This window comes from Lepidochelys olivacea (assembly GCF_965140295.1).
Source record: "Lepidochelys olivacea isolate rLepOli2 genome assembly, chromosome: 26".
Taxonomy (NCBI): Eukaryota; Metazoa; Chordata; order Testudines; family Cheloniidae; genus Lepidochelys; species Lepidochelys olivacea.
Genome location: NC_140436.1, coordinates 2568664 through 2588533, shown reverse-complemented (window position 1 = coordinate 2588533; position 19870 = coordinate 2568664). Strand labels below are relative to the sequence as shown.

The 19870-nt window shown below is 46.3% G+C and overlaps 1 long non-coding RNA gene across 1 annotated transcript; it reads right to left on the bottom strand.

Annotated features, from left to right (window-relative positions):
• Positions 1-7206: 7206 nt before the first annotated feature.
• On the bottom strand, positions 7207-18751 carry LOC311513357. Its single transcript, XR_014709711.1, has 3 exons — positions 18682-18751; positions 9825-9985; positions 7207-9226 (listed from the first exon to the last, which is right to left on the bottom strand). It is a non-coding gene; the product is annotated as an uncharacterized lncRNA (long non-coding RNA).
• Between the last annotated feature and the right edge of the window lie 1119 nt (positions 18752-19870).

Genomic DNA, 19870 nt, shown 5'->3' with positions numbered 1-19870 from the left:
GGTTCTATTCTTGCCCTAGACTCCCTGTGCGACCTTGAGCAAGTCATTTCCTCTCTCTCTCTCTGGCCTCATGCATTCCCCCGCTGCTGGAGAGGGAGTCTCCTGTATGCCTTGCCATGAGTATCGCAAGTAGCAAGGTTTCTGGGCCGTGATGTAGATGGCGGAGACTGATCCCATCAGCCTGTGAGCCTGCTAGTAGAAGATAATCTCCCAGGAGCAGAGCACCACAATCTATGTCAACCTGAACGTCCTGTGGTACCTAAGAAAGGAAAGATGCAGAGGCAGGAAGCTGATCTGACGATGGTGTAAATTCCACTGAAGTCCACGTAACCTGGTGGGAGAGGAGTTTCTAGCCAATGGCATTCTGAACGCTCAAGACACAGGAGGATATGTCAGGCCGCATTCCCATCCAGCAGAACCTGTGGCTACCATGAGGCTTCTCCTGTGGGACTGTGTTGCAATGAAATTCCTGGACCAGGTAAGCATGGAGGAGAGTTGTGCTGTCCGGCAGGTACCCGTTATCCATATTTCACACGGGAGGAGATAACAATTGGGCATGTCACTCCTGAAAACCAGGAACTCAAAGCAATTTTAGGTGAACTTTCAAAATGATGAACAAATAGCCCTGTCCACATTATACAGCAAATAAATCACACCAAAATGATAGTTGTAATTCCCGAAAGAGCACAGAGGATTGATTTTTGCTATGACACTCATCGTGATAAACTGGCACAGCAGCACACAGGCACATCTTAAATTGCAGCGGGTTAACCCCGTCCATTTATCTCCCAGCCCATCTGCACCATCCGTATTTACAGTGCCATTATCACGACTGTTAGCAATAATCCTGGAAGCCACTCCAACTCGTCCTGACACAGCAACCCAGCCCCGCTGCTTCTCCTTATCCCGCAACAACAAGAGCCAGGCCGGAGCTGCACTTGAGAAACTGACCACACCGCATAGAGCCATTTTAACCTCCTAGTACATTGATAAGGCTAGGGGGTCATATTCTCAGCTGGTGTAAATTGTCGTGATGTCAATAGGGTATGTTTACACTGCAGCTGGGAGTACCCTTCCCAGTGCAGGTAGAAAGACGCATGCTAGCTCTGCTTCACCTGCTAACAAATAGCTGAGTGGCCAGGGGTAGCAAGTGCCACTGGAGGGCAAACCCACAGAAGTGCCTCAAATGCTTCAGAAGTGTGCTACAAACCGGGCTGGGCAGATTTTAGACCTGTCTACACTGAGGAACATTCAACCAAAAGGATTTTAAACCTGATTTGAGCAGTAGTGATCTTGAGACCAGTCCAGTAAAAATGGGTCAGACTACCATAAACCACCTATAATCAGGTCTATGCTAATAGGATCTAACCAGTTTTAAAAGCAGTTTCACTAAATTGGTTTTAAAACCTGTTAGAAAATGTCTGTAGTGTAAACAGGTCCTCTCCAGGGCTAAATACTAGTTTAGTCTGAACTGATTTAGTGGACACAGACAAGCTGAAATGGTTCAACCAGTCCTCCTGCTACTGTCCCATGGTGCACTAATGGCTTAGTGAAATCTCCCAGAGTGCACTGCTTCTGGGAGCTACACTAGGAATTGAGGGATAGGTCCCAAGAGGCCACTTCAACTGCAAAGGTGTAGGACAGCTCTAGTGTGGACAAGGAGAAACCTGCAATGGATCCTAAACAGATTCAACCTGGCTAGCGTGGAAACAACTCCATGCTTGTGCTTAAACAGGTTCTATACAACCAGACTAGTTCTCTAGGGTAGAGAAGTCCCTGATGACTCATTCTGCCATTCTGATCTCCTTGTTTGCTGGAGCCTTTGCTTTCATTGGGACAATCACCCCCATTCCTGTTACTCTGTTCATCAGGTGAAAGAAGCAGTTGGCAACTTGGGATCCAGTAGGTTATCCCAAACAAAGGACAAGGAGCCCCCCTTAAGCAGTATGTCTGTGTTCCCTGGCAATGCCCAGTGACTTTCATGTTCCCAGGCTGGCCTCAGAGCAGAGAGGCAGAAGATGTAACCCAAGTTCCAAAAGAGAATCAAAGGGAGGTCTAAAATTTTCAACAGGAAACTCAGTCCCTCCCCGAAGCACTCAGTTGTTCTCCCAGAAAGAAAGCAGCAGCCGTGACTGTGCGATGAAACCAGCTACATGAGGATAACATTGTTTTCAATTTGCAATCACATTTAAAAAACTACACCCCTTTGTCGGAGCCTCACCAGGCCCTCCCTCCTCTCCTTTATTTGTCTTACTGCTGTTGCAGTGAAAATGTATTGGCTTTTCGGTTAGTGATTACATATCATCACCTACCCAATTTACAACACCATACCCCAAAGAACAGATGTAATAAAGCCAGGCCAGGAAACAGCAATGTTATAAAACAGAGCAGTCAACTCAAAGGTCCTTGCACGTGTGCAGGAAAGAAAGCATTACACAGAGGGGTTCAGCAGGGTCTCACTTTGTGCTCAGAATGTCAGTATAGGATGTGTGCGCGCGTTGGGTTATCTAATCCAAGAGTTCCTGGCCTGGGGGCTGTAAACAGGTATCAAGGGGTCACAGCCATCTGGCCCTTCTTGTATTGCTAGTTGGGGGGAGGTCCAGGGTGACCCCCAGAATGGAAATGGGGGGCACGAGGTGAGAACCTCTGATCTAGTCCATCTCCTTGACAATGTAGGATTATGAATGTGGAACCAACACACACAAACAGCAGGAGTCTTTTGTTATCTCCTAATTCTTGGTTTATGTCTCCCTCCCCACACATACCCCACCACAACTCCGACATCCTCTATATTCCCCAAACATCCCTACAGAACAGCAAATCACCAGAGAGCAAGCAATATTCTATGCCCTGGCCAGGAGGACAGCTGAGAGTGCTTTCTTCCATGGCACTGTCAAACCACAATTGTCCAGTAGGAAGCACTCTTATAAGGGTCTGGCCAGCACCCTTTGCTGGGAAGCAAGCTTTTCAGCTGAGGGAACAATCAAATCTGCCTGGTTTGGACTTGGCTCATATAAATCCAGAAGATAGGGCTGGGGGGAACAAAGCTGGATCATATATATCTGGAGCTAAATATGGTCTGTACAATTCCTAGTAGGATACAAGTTTTAATACCTGCTGACTGAACACCCACTGTTATGAAGACACCACACTGGAGTTAAGCCCATGCTGTACATTAGCTAGGACACTTCTTCCTAGGCCCAATCTGGCCTTTACTCTCTTTCAGCTGCTTACTCAGCTCTGATCTGGTAGTGCTATTGAGCATTTACATCACGCTTCCGATCTTCAAAGCTCTTTGTAATGCGCTCACTAATCCGCACACCACCCTTGCATGTTACTGAGCAGTATCTTCCCCATATAACAGGGAAACTGAGGCAAAGAGGTTAAGTGATTTTGCTCCTGGCCATATAAGGAGTGTGTTTTAAAGCCAGGATTAGACTCACTCCCAGCCCTGTGTTCAGGTCACCTCTCTGTCTCTTAGGTGGCATGGGATGAGGGGAACTGTTACTGAAATAAAATTAAAATGCAATGGTTCTCCCCCTTCCAAAGCCCTGAACCAAAGAGCTGTTGAATCATGAGAGCCATCTTCCAAGAGGACCTACCCAAAGCAACAATTTATCTTCTATTATTCCTCTTCCACAGAGACAATGAAATCTACCAGCATGACTGACTAATAATAACCAGAGATGGACATAAAATCCCTGGCTCTGATAACCTGTGCAGAGGCAAAAGGGGTTAGAACAACGTAGCATCTGTGCCTTGATAAAGCCAGCTTAGAAAAAAGCAGGTCTCCATTACGGTGATTCCAAGCTTAAGAACAAATGGGAAGACCCTAACATTTCGTTATCTATAACTGTTCGTTTAATCATCCCGGGTAATAAAATACACCTCTCGAGGGCTTTGCACAGGTAAAGGAATGCAAATCAGTGATAAAGAGTTTTGAATCTAGCTACCACAAAGAGTTTCTATTGTTTCTATTGTTCTCCTTTGGATCATCGAGGGGGTTACAACAATTTCCAGCTCCTCCTTTAGCGTCCTGGGGTCAGGCTTGCATTAAGAGGGTTTTTGCTAAAATCCAGGGGCCAGCCTGAGTGACCTGCAGAGGAGAGCGAGGTGACCTTTTTTGACAAACAGTTTATTGGAAGAAAAATGCAGCGTCAGTCGACCCAAAACTACTCACAGATTTGACACAAATTGTTTTGACCGTTCGCAAACCTGCTGGAGGGAGAGGTGCTGGTGCGGTCACTGCTCCCCCCAGAAGCTTCGGTTCCGGCACTCACCGGGCCTGGGGGAGACCTAGATTCAAATGCCCCTCTGGAACAGCCCTGAAATGGACTTTTTCAATTCACTAAAAATTCTGATCATTGTCAGATTCGGAACGCCCACTGACCCAAACATTCAGTTACTCACCCAGCTGTGCTGAATCAACGGGCTCCTCATCGCTAGAAAATTAGGTCATGTTTAGAGGACGACCCGGAGGAGTCATGTTAACCAGCACAACCTTGCAGCCAGTGTAGGCAAGGCCAGGTCATGCTAGACGTTATGTTAGCTCTACTCCTCAAGGTCGTATTAACGTGACAATAATTTTCTAGTGAAGGGAAGCCCAATGCGAGCAGCCGTCTGCCACCAGTGTGTCTGTGATAGAAGTTCTCATCTAAAATGTCCTCCTGTTGCCACCACCAGTTCGGCTCCACTAGCAGGGAACTCCACTGTAGACAGGGGTCTGGGCAGCCACTGGCATCTGCACCTCCCAGGGTGGGATTTTCAAAAGCATGTAGGTGATTTAGAAGCACCGGTCCCAGGGACTTCCCTTGAGATATAGCATTATATAGTCCCACCGACATTCCATGGGGTTTGTGCTCCTAAATCTCTTAAACTCCTTTGAGAAATCTCACCCCACGTCATCTAATCCTGCTCATATCAGGTCTCCACAACATGGTGCTTAAAACCCCTCACCTGCAATAGGGAACCCAGTCTTGCTATCCGAGTATAAACAAGGGCACTGGGTGTGCTTCCAGGACAAGCTTGGGCCACACTGGCAGGAGAAGTTGTGGGGGTGTGCACGCACATGTGTTGGTGGCATCTTTTTGTGTTGCTGTCCATGCTACCCCTGTCCTGGCAGCAGACGACAAAAGTCTCCAGGGATGTCAATCCAGCACCTTTCGCCAGCATGAATCCACATGAAAAAGTAAACAAAGTAAATCACATAGGAAGGGCCAAAGTCCCTTAAGCTGAAACCAAATCTGTCCGGGATGGTGACTTAGGGCGAGGAATGATCTATGGATGATGAAAGCAGCCCCTATCGTGTTATATGACACACACATGCCCACATCTGATATAGGCTCTGGGAAAATAGTCATATTAAACAGCAAAAAAGTTTGAATACATCTTGCGTTCGGAGTCTGATGCATTCATTGACCTAATCCCTTGCAAATGTTTGGCAAACATGCACTAAGGAGGTTGTAAATACAATGTAAAATACAACCCTGTATGCCTGTACACTCAGAGGGTCTAATCATGGTTCTGTTGACTTCAAGGGAGCCAGGATATCCTCCATAAGGTTTATGTGGGACTTAAGTGGTACATTAGCCTTCTGTACAGGGATGACTTTCCCCCAGTGACGAAACCAGCAACAGCCATTCCCTCCCCCCAGCAAGCCCAACCACAGATGCTACCAGGAGGGCCAATCCTGGGGATTGTGTGGGTGACAGGAAGGATGCTCTGTGAGGCAGACATAGGGAGGGATAGGCTGTGGAGGTTCAAGCTCACGAGATTTGGACTGCGAAATGAACCAGAAGAGGATGCTTTGATTTGATTCCAAGCTGTGCAGGGCTCCGCTCCCCGACACCTGTATGAACCACATCTTACAGGGTTGGCACAGGGTACTGGCCATTGTCCATCTAAAGGAGAAGAGCAGGAAATGCAGGTAGATAGATATATATATGGAGCTATTGGCTGATATTTTATTCTGCCCATCACTGTCATGGGCACCAGTCAAAGCTAAAACCACTTCATCCTTCTGCCCTGGATATACAAGTCACGTTAGCAGGAACATCTCATCACGGCAGACTACATCGAGCCAGCTTTTCAGGAAGATTGCGGATAGGGGTGACATGCCTGCTGTTACTGCTTTGGCAGCAGGAAACAGGGCCACTAGTTACTGCCATTCTCTTATTTTAGAGGAATCAATGCTGGGTCATTTGAAATCAAAGCTAAAAGCATAAGAAATTTAAAGTCGCTGAAATGGAAAAGAAGCAAAACTAAGCATTGAAAAATTCACTGCTAACGAGACCATGATGGGACAGAGTTAAAGCCAAAATTAAATGGGGTTATAATGTCCCAAGCAAAGCCTATACAAGAGAATGTAAATTATCTAGAAAAAATATCTAATCCATGTGCAGAAATATATACACCCTTACTAGACTGGCCTGTGTTAGCTACCCTAGTCCATGTTTTCAAACCTGGCTGCCTACGCCTGCACCCATCTTTGAAAACAGTGGGCAAAGATTTTCAAAATTAAGGACCTAAAGTTGGCCTCCATGGAAGCTTCTGGGTGCGGAGTGTTTTTGAACCTACAGCCAGTAGGACCAGATATTCAAGGGCTCAGTATAGCAGTTAGTGCAAACAGCAGCTGCATGCTGGATGCTAAACTCTTTTGAAAATCTGGCCCCAATTTCCAGTGCTGAACATTTGAAAATCTGGTCCTGAGCAATTTGGAAAGTCCCCAACACTGCAAACACTGACACCCATGGTTCACTTTGCACACAAGAGAGTCCCAGTGACTGTAATGGGACTGTGTGGTTGCACAAAATTTTGCACGCAGGTATCTGCAGGATCAGGGCGTAGATTAGGTACCTAAATATGGATCTGAGGCCCTGACTGTAGGCTTCTGTTCTTTCAAACCTCAGCCTTGGCTGTTGTATATAGTTTGGAAACTGACATTATGCAAATTAGTTTGCTTAAAAAGCTAATCACTTTGAAAGGTCAAAACTCTCATTCATAATCGGACTAAACAAAAAGCTAATTAGAGGCCTTTTGTGTGTGTAAATGAGGAAGGAGAATTCTGTGTACTCTCAGGAGCTTTGATGTTCAGGAGGGCTCTTGGCAGGATTAATTCCATCCTGAGGTATTTACTAGTAAAACACGCTTGCAAAGTGAGTGGAAATAATGACACAGAAATGGCAAGAGTTTTAAATGTGTATTACTGTAGCCATTATGGATTGAAGGATGAATTAGAGAGAGGCCAGAGCCAAAGCTGGACCTTTGGCTGGAAGTATTGAGTATAGAGCATGGGAGTCACCATTATTGATGTTAGAGATAGTTAGACACCTTGCCCATCCTCTCTGGCCCGCACCAGACCGGTCCTGACACTGTACTCTATCTGGCCCCCCATTACCATAGCATCTAAGGTACTTTGCAGCCTTTAATGTATTTAAAGACTCTGAGCACTGACTTGTCATCCCCATTGTACAGGCAGGGAACTGAGGCCCAAAGAGACTAAGTGACGTGCCCAAGGTCACCCAGGAAGTCTGTGGCAGAGCAGGGAATTGAACGTGAGTCTCCTAGGCTAATGCCCTAAGCACTGGACCATCCTTCCTTCCCGTTCCCCGGTGCTTTGACCAGTCCATTTTAAAATGAATCTAGCCATGGGGCTTTTACCACTTCCCTTCTGAGATTATTCCAGACCTTGCCCTTAGGAAAATATTCAGCACATGATTCTCAGAAATGCCCATTCACTGTGGATCTGGCCTTTTAGAGGAGCTTTAGAGGAGCTGTGCTGATAGCGGAAACAGGAAATCCATTCAGTGAAAATATCGTGTGCACACAAAGGCAATGTGCGCAAAATAGCCACGTGGGAGCTCCTCGTCTGTGCAGCCTTCTCATTAGCAGTCCCTGATTTGGGGTGTGTCTTCATTCCTGGCTGACCCAGTGCACCCCCTTGCAGGTGGGCGTGGTATTGTGGGTGAGCCCTTCCTCGATTTTTCCCTCTCCCAGGGTATTAACTGGTCCTGACAGATGCTAAAGAGCACCTCCACCGGCTTTTGGAGGCCCTTATTTATTAACAGAAAAGCTGCCGCAGGACACAAACAAAGCTTTCACCCCAACATTTCAGCTGGTGACCAGGTCATTCTTAATCCATCTGTCCCCCACCTGCGTCCAGTTCTTGCCTCCAGCCAGGCTCTTCTCCGGGGGATCTCTCAGTTCCAGTCTCTGCCCTTGGTGTTAGGCTTCCTGTCTCTGGAGTCAGGAGTCCAGGGAGGTCTGTCCACTGCCGCTCTTCTCCATGGATAGTGGCTGATCCTTGCCAGGTTGGGCTTCCAGATGGCGTCAAGGGCATCCAGGGCTGAGACCAGGCCCTCCTGGATGCCCACTGACTGCAGTCCTGCATCTAGGAAGTTCGCCCTTTCCGCAGCAGCAGTCTGTGGGGTCCCCAGATAATTCTCACTCCAGGCTCTTCATCAGCAACTTCTCCTGGGAGCTGCTCTGAACAGGAGTGTCATGTCTCCCTTGGGGGCTCCCCTCTAACTGAGCTTGGGGAACCTTTATTAAGTCCAGGTGCTCGATTACTAACCAGACACCTGGGGCAGTCAATTACCCCTAGGTGGGGCCTTCATAAGGCAGTCAGGGGCAGACTGGGCACTAACTCCCCATAAAGGGCAGCTGGTCTGTAACTGGATGCCTCAAGTTTGGGTGGCTGAGGAGAGTCAGTGGAAGTCTCTACTGGTTACATCTATGCTGCAGCTGGGAGTGGGCTTTCCAGTGCGGGTAGACAGAAACAGGCTAGCTCTGCTTGAGCTACTGTGCTAAAAATAGCCGGGGAGGTGGGGTAGCACAGGCCAGGGCTCGGACTAGCCATGCAAGTGGAAACACGCCCCAGCACCCTGGGTTCGTATTCAGGAAGATAGGCCAAGCCGCCACCATGCTGGTATTTTTAGCTCACACAGACCTAGCACGTCTGTCTAAGTGGGCTGGGAAGCGCACCTCCAGGTGCAGGATAGACATTGCCCTCAATGCGGTCCCTCACTTTAGGTAACGAAAATCAGTGGTGTGTTGGAAAATGTAGCTGTTCGATCCCAAACCTGTCGAAAGTGACTTCACTTCTGTCTCAGGGTGCTGGGCCCCAGCTTGCAGGATTGGGACCTAGTCAGGCTGTATTTGCATGAAGGCCGAGTCAGACGCGCCCATGGGTTTGGGATAAGGCGAGTCTCAGCCGTCAGAGGAAAAGCTTTTGAAAAGAAAAAGATTAAAAAACATGGGGTCAGGCAGAAGATAAACAGTGCTGCTGTCACTCTCCGAACAGTCCAGCTAACAGCACATGGACTGCTGGGGACAGTACAGGCTGGGACGTAGACCGTTGATCCCCTTGAAATGGGTTTTCACACTGGTGTAGCACCAGCCTTCCAGCTCTCCCCAGCTGTCATGCTGCACTGTCACTCCAGCTGTTACACAGCAATGGATTCCTGTTGCCAAGCTATGGATTTGGTTTTAATAACAGTTAGTGCAAACATTGTAAATTTACTGCTGTTAGAGAGAGTTTTTGAAAACGTCCAACTCTGGCTATAATTTTTCAACCGCACCAGCTGTTTGCGTTCTGTTCATACCTGACACGGTGCTTTGAAATAGCAATCACTGTATTTATAAGAAGGGAAGGACTCATAAATATGTCAGGAGTGGAATATACAACGCCATATTTCACCATTTTCTATTTTAAAATTGTGAGTTATGGCTACAGAAATGTGGACCCATTAAAGGTGATATGATGTATTTTGTGTCTTGTTCAGGAGCCCATCCATCATTGAGACAATAAAGAAAACCGCACTTACTTTTTTCTCCTGTCGTCTGTAATTTATGATGCCCAAAAAGCTGTAACCTTTTGGCAGGCTTTGCAGAAACTGCTGCTCTGTTAGCAACTAAATAACCTTTTATAAGGTTTTAAATGTGTTGCTGCAGTCTCAATGCACTTGCCATATCGATCCAGAATATCCTGCAAAAAAAAAAAGGGGGGGGGGGAAGAAACATGATCTATAACAGGATCGATAACGGTATATAGATTGTTGAAAGATGCTGTAATGATTTTTGCCAGCCATCATCTCTGTGTGTTGCTCCCCGCCTTTTAGGCTTCAGCCTTTGCTCAAATTAATTAACCTTGCTGAGGCTCTCTGTGCTCCAGAATTAGTACAGCAGAGACAGGGCGCGCTGCAATGGCTCATTTGCAGGATGGAAATGAACCCCAATAAGTAAATAAATAAATAAATAATGAAAGGCAGCAAATAGGGCACTAGTCAGGAGACCTGGGTTCTATGCCAGCTTTGCCACCCACCTGCTGTTTGACCTTGGGCAAGTCACTTCCCCTCTCTGGGCCTCAGTTTCCCCTCTCACACCTTTGTTCGTGTCCTCTATTTAGACTGCTGGTTTTCGGGGGGACGGGACTATCTCTTGCTGTGTGTCTGTACAGCACCCAGCATGGGGGAGCTCAAATCTCATCTGGGATCTCTAGGCCAGTGGTTCTCAACCCAGGGTACATGTACCCCTGGGGTACTCTGAGGTCTTCCAGGGGGTACATCAGCTCATCTAGTTATTTGTCTAATTTTACAACAGGCAACATAAAAAGCACTAGTGAAGTCAGTGCAAACTAAAATTTCACAGACAATGACTGGTTTACACTGCTCTGTACACTATACACTGAAATATGAGTACAATATTTATAGTCCAATTGATTTATTTTATAATGATATGGTAAAAATGAGAAAGTCAGCGATTTTTCAGTAATAGCGTGATGGGACACTGTTGTATTTTTATGTCTGATTTTGTAAGTTTTTAAAAGTGAGGTGAAATCATAGAATCATAGAATATCAGGGTTGGAAGGGACCTCAGGAGGTCATCTAGTCCAACCCCCTGCTCAAAGCAGGACCAATCCCCAATTAAATCATCCCAGCCAGTGCTTTGTCGAGCCTGAACTTAAAAACTTCTAAGGAAGGAGATTCCACCACCTCCCTAGGCAACGCATTCCAGTGTTTCACCACCCTCCTAGTGAAAAAGTTTTTCCTAATATCCAACCTAAACCTCCCCCACTGCAACTTGAGACCATTACTCCTTGTCCTGTCCTCTTCTACCACTGAGAATAGTCTAGAACCATCCTCTCTGGAACCACCTCTCAGGTAGTTGAAAGCAGCTATCAAATCCCCCCTCATTCTTCTCTTCTGCAGACTAAACAATCCCAGTTCCGTCAGCCTCTCCTCATAAGTCATGTGTTCTAGACCCCTAATCATTTTTGTTGCCCTTCGCTGGACTCTCTCCAATTTATCCACATCCTTCTTGTAGTGTGGGGCCCAAAACTGGACACAGTACTCCAGATGAGGCCTCACCAATGTCGAATTGAGGGGGAAGATCACGTCCCTCGATCTGCTCACTATGCCCCTACTTATACATCCCAAAATGCCATTGGCCTTCCTGGCAACAAGGGCACACTGCTGACTCATATCCAGCTTCTCGTCCACTGTCACCCCTAGGTCCTTTTCCGCAGAACTGCTGCCTCGCCATTCGGTCCCTAGTCTGTAGCTGTGCATTGGGTTCTTCCGTCCTAAGTGCAGGACCCTGCACTTATCCTTATTGAACCTCATCAGATTTCTTTTGGCCCAATCCTCCAATTTGTCTAGGTCCCTCTGTATCCTATCCCTGCCCTCCAGCGTATCTACCACTCCTTCCAGTTTAGTATCATCCGCAAATTTGCTGAGAGTGCAATCCACACCATCCTCCAGATCATTTATGAAGATATTGAACAAAACCGGCCCCAGGACCGACCCCTGGGGCACTCCACTTGACACCGGCTGCCAACTAGACATGGAGCCATTGATCATTACCCATTGAGCCCGACAATCTAGCCAACTTTCTACCCACCTTATAGTACATTCATCTAGCCCATACTTCTTTATCTTGCTGACAAGAATACTGACAAGAAATTTGGGGGTACACAAGACAAATCAGATTCTTGAAAGGGGTACAGTAGCCTGGAAAGATTGAGAGCCACTGCTCTAGGCATTACCATAATACTACTAATAATTTTACACCTAGGGAACAACAGTTTTATATCCCCAAGAAGTTTGCCCAAGATAGTGACTTAGGACCAGTTCAGCCGTGGTACTCAGAGGTGCCACTTCCATTTGCACCATCTCTCTTATGGCCCGAGTCCTGCCTCCACTGAAGTCTATCTAGGTACTTGTATGGCCCCTATCATCACAACCTCTCCCAAATATGTAAAAACTGACCACCCAGATCCTCAGCTGCGGCCTAGGAGCATCCGGTGGTTCTAAGTTACCTTTGCACTCCACTAATCCTGGGTCGCTTGTGAATCAGGCTGGGTCTCTAATGTGAGTTACAGCCGTGGCCGTTCTAACTTGCAATGGCATTGCAAGGTGCAGAGGAGCCCTGAGCATCCCCTCTTTTCCCCAGCCATGCCTCTACTCTGGCAGGAAAGGTGGGTGGGTGCAATAGATGCTGCTGGCCAGGGATGATTCCCCACCCCACCCCAGGGCCTGCCCTGCCAGCTTTAGAGAGGTTTTGCATTGGCAGTAGGCTGCAAAGCAGAATCCAGCCCAGAAAGTCAAGGGTGAAACTCCCGTTGAATTTAACGGGGCAGGATTAGTCCCTTTGATTGCAGAAGCCCAACTCCTTGACAAAAAGGGAGGGCTTGTGAATAAGGCATTGCCATAGAACTTCGGAGACCTAGGTTCAGTTCTTGACTCTGGCACAGACTGGCTGGGTGACCTTGAGCATATCACTTCATCTCCTCTGCAACAGCTTCCTATGTGTAGAATGGGGATAATAATACTCCCCATGGCTACGTAAACGGTCAGCTCTCTGGGGCAGGGTCTGTCTCCTACTGTTTCTTTGTACAGCACCTAGTACAATGGGCCTGATCTCAGTTGAGGCCTTTAGGTTCTACTAATACACAAATAATACATAACAATGGGCATGGGACAAAATCAAGCAGCACAAAATGAACACCTGGCAGAAATCGCTTAGAGTGAAGTGGGATCAATTATGTTAAGCTACAGCATATTTTTCCAGACTCTGATTTCTCTAGAAGAAAGTGCTGAGCACCCACACTTTGAAAATCAGGCTATTTAAGGTATCTCATGTTGGGCACCCAAAATCACAAGCCTCTTCTGAAAATCTTGGCCTGGTGGAATTCTGCTGCTAAGCTAGGTCCACTCACAGACCCACTAGTTTGTAGACATAACAGATCCACTTTCCCGGGTTTAATTATTAACACTAGACACTTACAGGTTTTCAAAGTGCTTAGTGGAAAGCAATTATAAGGCAGAAGTCTCCTGGTTCGCAGAGCTAGTCAATCAAATATAAAAGAGAATACAAAATGAACTGAGGAAGCATGTAGCCATGTATTGACAGTAGACTGCTCCCATAAAGCATAACTCCGGTTACTGTCCCTTTGTGAATTGGTCTCTTTGTCATTTATGTTCTCCCCCCGCAGCAGCCACCAAATCATTATTAACATTATAAATAAAATGAGAGGGCAAGTTATTAAATCTAAAATATGTGGAGTTCTCCTAGAACTCACTGAGTAGTTCATAAATATGATGGCTTAATTTCATCTGTAATCCAAATGGCTGATGAAGCATTACACAGCTCTCTGTTAATTGAAGTTGTTAACAAAGCTGAAGAGAGAGATTATTATGTATAGACTTATCCTTCAGGGGTATCATCATAACAGATCATAAATGGAAATGAATTCATTGCCTTCACGTGCCACTGCAGGATCCCTGAACACAGTTTTATGTCAGATGGATGGACACAGACACCCAGCAAGTTTGGGGGATATTGCGCTGCTGAAAACGTCGTCTTTTGGGTGGAATATAAAACAAAGGATTTGGACACTTGTGGTCGTTAAAGTTTGTAAAGAACAAGGTTGCCAGCCCCATGTCCTGACCAACTTCCATTCTCCCTGCTAATCTTAGGCCAGAAGTTTCAGCTGAATAAGGTATTCTCCTTCATTGACTATCCTAAACCCCTGTGAGCCATCAAACAGCTGCCTCATTCCACCCCACACATAGCTGCATTGCAGGCTGATCCTGTGTAGAGTTGGTCTATCAGACTGTGATGTTTGAAAAGCTCTTTGAGACCCTTCAGGATGAAAGACTCTATAGAAATGCAAGATCATTGTCATTATAAGGAGTGTACAATACAGGAGTAAAGATGGAAAAGCCATTCCAACAGCCCATATACCCTGACAGAACTGACCAAATGCAATAGACTCCTCTGAGTTCAAACTGGTTAATCTACTCCAGAGCATCAGCCAAGTTTCTTTGCTCGTTACATACAAACAAAAAACTAGCACATTTTTCTGATTCATAGACAAATGGTCATTATTATCCCCATCTTAAGGGTCTATATTTTCAGCATGTTGCTTACAGTAATAATTGTTTCACTTCTGCAATAAGTGCTTGTTAGTGATGGGCTATTTGTTTTACGGACAAGAGGCTGCATGCTGTAACTGAGGATTAGAAGTTTATTGGTACAACTGTACCTCTTCCAAACGCTTTTGAATCTTTGTTTCTTAAACTCGGATTCCTTTGGGCACCAGGAGATATTCCAGACACCGAGTGCATGCACATGCCATCAGAAAGTAAACTAGCTAATCTAATTACGCCCATCTCCATAGGATCTATAGCGTCTGTTTCTATAGACATACATGTTCTAACCACCTAATGGAATATTTTAAGCCTTATTTGATGTGTTGCATTTATATAGCTATCATGGATTCATATAGCTATATTTGTGTAACAGAGAAAGGATGGTCTTATAGTTAAAGGACTGGATTGAGAATCAGAAAATCTGCATTTCCGTTCCTGGCTCTGCCACCGATTTCCTGTATGACCTTTGGACAGTTAATTATTCTGTGCCTCAGTTCCTCATCTGCATAATAATGAATAATGTCTCAGAGCAGGAACTGCCTCTTGCTCCGTGTACATACAACACATAGAACAATGAGGCCCCAACTGGGTTGATTGCCCACCCTCCTCCACCCCACATATACAACCTGAAAACACCGCACTGTCCTGTCACAGGGTCTCTAGAAGGTCCTGTCAGGGTGATACTAATAAAGAAATAATATTGCATCGCAGCCAAATGTGGGGTGCAAAATCATGTACAGATCCAGCCCATCAAATTTGCTCACTGATCAGAGGATCCGCGCCGCCCCTTCCCTCCCCAGCAAATGTGCAGGACTGGCCCTTGTCCCCATTAGTACTGCCTCAACCCTAAGGTTTCCTACGGAGCGCAGCAGCCTCTCTGTTATTACTGCTGCTACTGGTCTGCCGTTGTATTTGCAGCCCTGCAGTATGTATTTCTAAGCTGTGCCTATTCCAGGTGGCGTTATGAAAACACACAATGCTGTTTCCTTCTCCTGGATCCCATCGGGTTTTTCCATCCAGCACGTTATCCAAGAAATTCTCCTCTATACCTCTGAGGACTTACCACGCTTATCTGGAATGTGTTACTTGCACACAGCAAATGCAAATTAACATTGTCTTCACATTTCACTGGGGCAGTAAAGGGGAATGTTGACATCAGCCTGAAAGTAGAATTAGCTTTTGCATTATGTGGCGCGAGACAGAGGTGTTGAAACCTGCATGTGAGACTTTCCAAGTTCAGTAAAGAACTGTTCTGGCAGCACTGCAAAAACATTGTACGGCTTCCAACAGCCAGAGGTAAGCTGAGCGCTCTCTCTGTTAGAGGCTGTATTATTGCTTTTGCTGGCCTTTCAAAACCCTGCCTAGGTTTTTGTCTAACCTTTTGTCTAGTTACTTCTAATGTGCTGCTGGTTTATTGCAAGCTCATCTCATTAAGAAGAACAGAGTTGCAATGCTATCAGGCTCTGCTACTCTCTGATAAAGAGCTGCTTTAGTTCCTAGCCACATTAGCCCCCAATTACAATCTCTCTCTAACCACATTACTTTTATAACATCCATAGGAACACTTTGAACTAGACTAGACGTGGACTGTAGGGACTACTCTGTAACGCCTGGGAGTCAGGCGGGTTGCAGGGCCGTCGTACCCAGTGGTCAGAGTTCATGCAAGGGGTCTGATCGCCAGAAGATCCAATCCAAGGGGAAGGTGCAGCTGGCAGGGTCAGGGGGTCCACGCAGCAACTAGTAGGCAATGGCTTGTTGCTCAGACAAGGGCAGAAGATAAGCAGGAAGTTTTATGTCGAGTCACCAGCCAATCAAGGCCAAGACCATGTGGCCAATCAGGAAGCGGGTCACGGAACCCCGGAAGCTGGACCACCCTCGTCTGTGTTGATTTGGCACGGTGGCTAAGCCTGCTTTCTGAAAGTGCAGCAGGCCTGGATTTGAGACCAGGGTCCTGACGCAATCCTGCACTGGCGGAAGTGGGACATACTCGATCTCTCCCAGCTATAACTTCTGTGAGTCTGTGTTAACACCTGGCACACAAAGGTGATGTTTAAGCTACTGGCATCTACTTACATTGGGGCACAAAGACTCCATAGTCAGATACAAGACTATGAGCTTTTCCCATGGGCATTCATGCACCAGCATCTAACCTCCAAGATACTGTGCCCAGCCCTGGCAGGGATGGTCTCTTTGGCTGTTCCACAGTCCTGCAGGAGATGTCCTTGGGACCCCACCGTGATGTAAAGATGCTGGAATGCTCACTCTATCTCACTGATTCACTAATACTGAAGGGTATTTTCTTATCCCCGGGAGATCAACACTAGCATTTGTGTAACAAAGTGTCTGGTGATTTGGGGCACCCAAAATGAAGCAACTTAAAGGGGACTGATTTGCAGACAGTGCTGAGCACTGACCCTCTGAAAAGCAAACTTCTTTAAGGTGTCCCAGATTGGGGACCCAAAAATTCAAATCACTATAGAAAATTTTGGGTGGGTAGAAGTCAAATACTTCATGCTTTGTCAAGAGCAGCTGTTGCAATGAGTGCTAGGCTCTGGCCCTGCCCTTTCGATGTACCGAGAACTTTCATAGTGATGGTGGAATGGACATGTATCTGAAGCCATGGTAGGTCAGGGTTTGACCCCGAGCTTGTGAACGGTGTTGGGCAGCACTGTCACTGGGCTATTTTCCCACAAAAGTAGGTCAGTTTCAGTTTTCTATCTGCTGTTTCGGAGCCGTCAGATGTGTTGCGGGTTTGACGTTTGGCTTTTTCACTAATTACATTGAGAACCACTTTACCAGACACGCTGAGAAGGCAGGGGCTAAAGGGAGCAGAGCTGAAACCACGAGGGGAAGGCAAGAGCAAGACACTTACAGGGGACAGGCTTGTAAGGTTAAGTAGCTTTCCTTGCCTGGCAATTATATTCCGTCCTTCTCTTGAGGCAGAGTTTTGAGAAGAAGGGTAAATTAGGCTGCGTGATTCGAATTAACCCTTCATCTGCCTTTGCCTCACAGATAGCCTTCAGCACCTGCAAGACGAGAGGCTGTTTGGGGATCCCACGTAATCCAATCCTTACCTCTAGGGAGGCTTCCCACTGTCTGGTTCCACCTTGCCCAGAAGCAGGCAGCAACTTATCACTCTGTCCTCCTACACAGGGTCCTGATCTTTCCTATAAATCTACGGCCATACCTCCTACTTCATGGGGGGACCTGACAAGGAACAGGGCGAAAGCTGATGGAAGAGGAGCAGCAGTCAGGGATGCAAAGAATAGAAAAAAATTGGGGTATGTGCCCAGTGGGGGCAAAATCCTCACTTATCTCCTTGCTTGTCAGAAATTATGCTTGCTGCAGTATTGTTATGGTAGGAGTCACCAGGTGGCACTGTTACACATAGTCTTACAAGTTCTTCTTAGCATGCAAGCACTGTCCAGTCTTTGAAGAAAGGCTGTATTGTTATTAGTTTTGTTTTTACAGCATCAATTGGAAGGTGCCGTTGCAAACAGCAGGAGAGTTTGCTCTCTGCCTTAGTTCTCCAACTGTTCAGTTCGTGGGGCAGAGTTGCTTCCTGGGTGCCAGGCATTGGTGTTTTGCCTGAAATTCCTAAGAGAGGGGATTGCCTGGGTGTCATTTGTGACCACATCTGTTCCAGGACTGGTGTATATAGTGTAAATAAACAAATTACACTAAGAAAGAACAGAATTATCAGACACACAGATAAACATGATAAGTTGGGGAAGAGTCAACACAGCTTTTGTAAGATGGAAATCATGCCTCACCAATCTACTTGAATTCTGTGAGGATGTCAACAAGCAAGTGGACAATGGTGATCCAGTGGATATACTGTTCTTGGGTTTTCAGAAAGCCTTTGACAATGTCCCCCACCAAACACTCTTGAGCAAAGTAGGCAGTCATGGGATAAGAGGAAAACCCTCTCATGGATGAAGACAAGGTTAAAAGATAGGAAATAAAGGATAGGAATAAATTATCAGTTTTCACGATGGAGAGAAGTAAATAGTGGGGTCCCCCAAAGATCTGTCCTGGCATCTGTGCTGTTCAACATATTCCTATATGATCTGGAAAAGGGGGTGAACAGTGAAAAATGTTCAGACAATACAAAACCACTCAAAGTATTTAAGTCCAAAGCTGACTGCAAAGAGTTACCAAGGGATCTCACAAAACTGGATAACTGGACAACAACATGGCAGATGAAATTCAATGTTGATAAGTAATGCACACTGGAAAACAATCTCACCTGTACAAACGAAGTGATGGGGTCTAAATTAGCGGTTGCCACTCAAGAAAGAGACCTTGGAGTCATTGTGGAGAGTTCTCTGAAAACATCCACTCCATGTGCAGCGGCCGTCAAAAAAGCAAACAGAATGTTAGGAATCTTTAAGAAAGGGATAGCAAAACAGGAAATATCATAATGTCACTATATAAATCCATGGTACGCCCACACCTTGAATACTGCACGCAGTGCTGGTCATCCCATCTCAAAAAAGATATATTAGAATTGGAAAAAGTACAGAGAAGGGCAACAAAAATACAGGGGATGGAACAGCTTCCATAAGAGGAGACACTAAAAAGACCGGGACTGTTCAGCTCAGAATAGGGATGGCGAAGGGGGATATGATAGAGGTTCAGGAGAATGCGAGTAGGGAAGTGTTATTTACCCCTTCCCATAACATAAGAACTAGGGGGTCAACCGACTAAATTAATAGGCAGCAGGTTTAAAACAGCACACAGTCAACCTATGGCACCCATAGCCAGGGGATCTTGTGAAGGCCAAAAGTATAAGTTGGTTCAAAAAAAAATTAGATAAATTCATGGAGGATAGGTCCATCAATGGCTTTTAGCCAAAATGGTCAGGGATGCAACCCCATGCTCTGGGTGTCCCTAAATCTCCAACTGCCAGATGCTGGGAGTGGATGGATCACTCAATAATTGCCCTGTGCTATTTATTTCCTCTGAAGCATCTGGCCACTGTCAGGATACTAGGCTAATGGATCCTTGGTCAGAGCCAGTAGGGCCATTTTTATGTTCTTACGGAAATTCCCAGATTCCATATCACTGATTTCTCCTCCACCAGAAAACCAAACTGTAAGGCCACCCCAACTTCTGCTACTGACCAGCTCAGGGGTGAGATTATTAGTGTAAAGGAGAAAGCCTCCTGGTGTGGCCTGGTGATTCATGTTCCAATCTGCCAGGAAGCCATGTTGTTGAATGTTTCGAGCTGGGGAAGCAGGATTCCTGGGTTCTATTCCCAGATCTGGTACTGACTCACTGTGTCACTTTGGGCAAAGCACTTGCCCTCCTTGTGCCTCAGTCTCCCCTTTAGTAAAATGGGGATAATACAGTCACACAACTCTGCCTCACAGCTGGGTTCATTTGGCTTCCCAGGTCGCAGGAGAGGGATGATGCTGCTGCAGATGAAGGCGCAT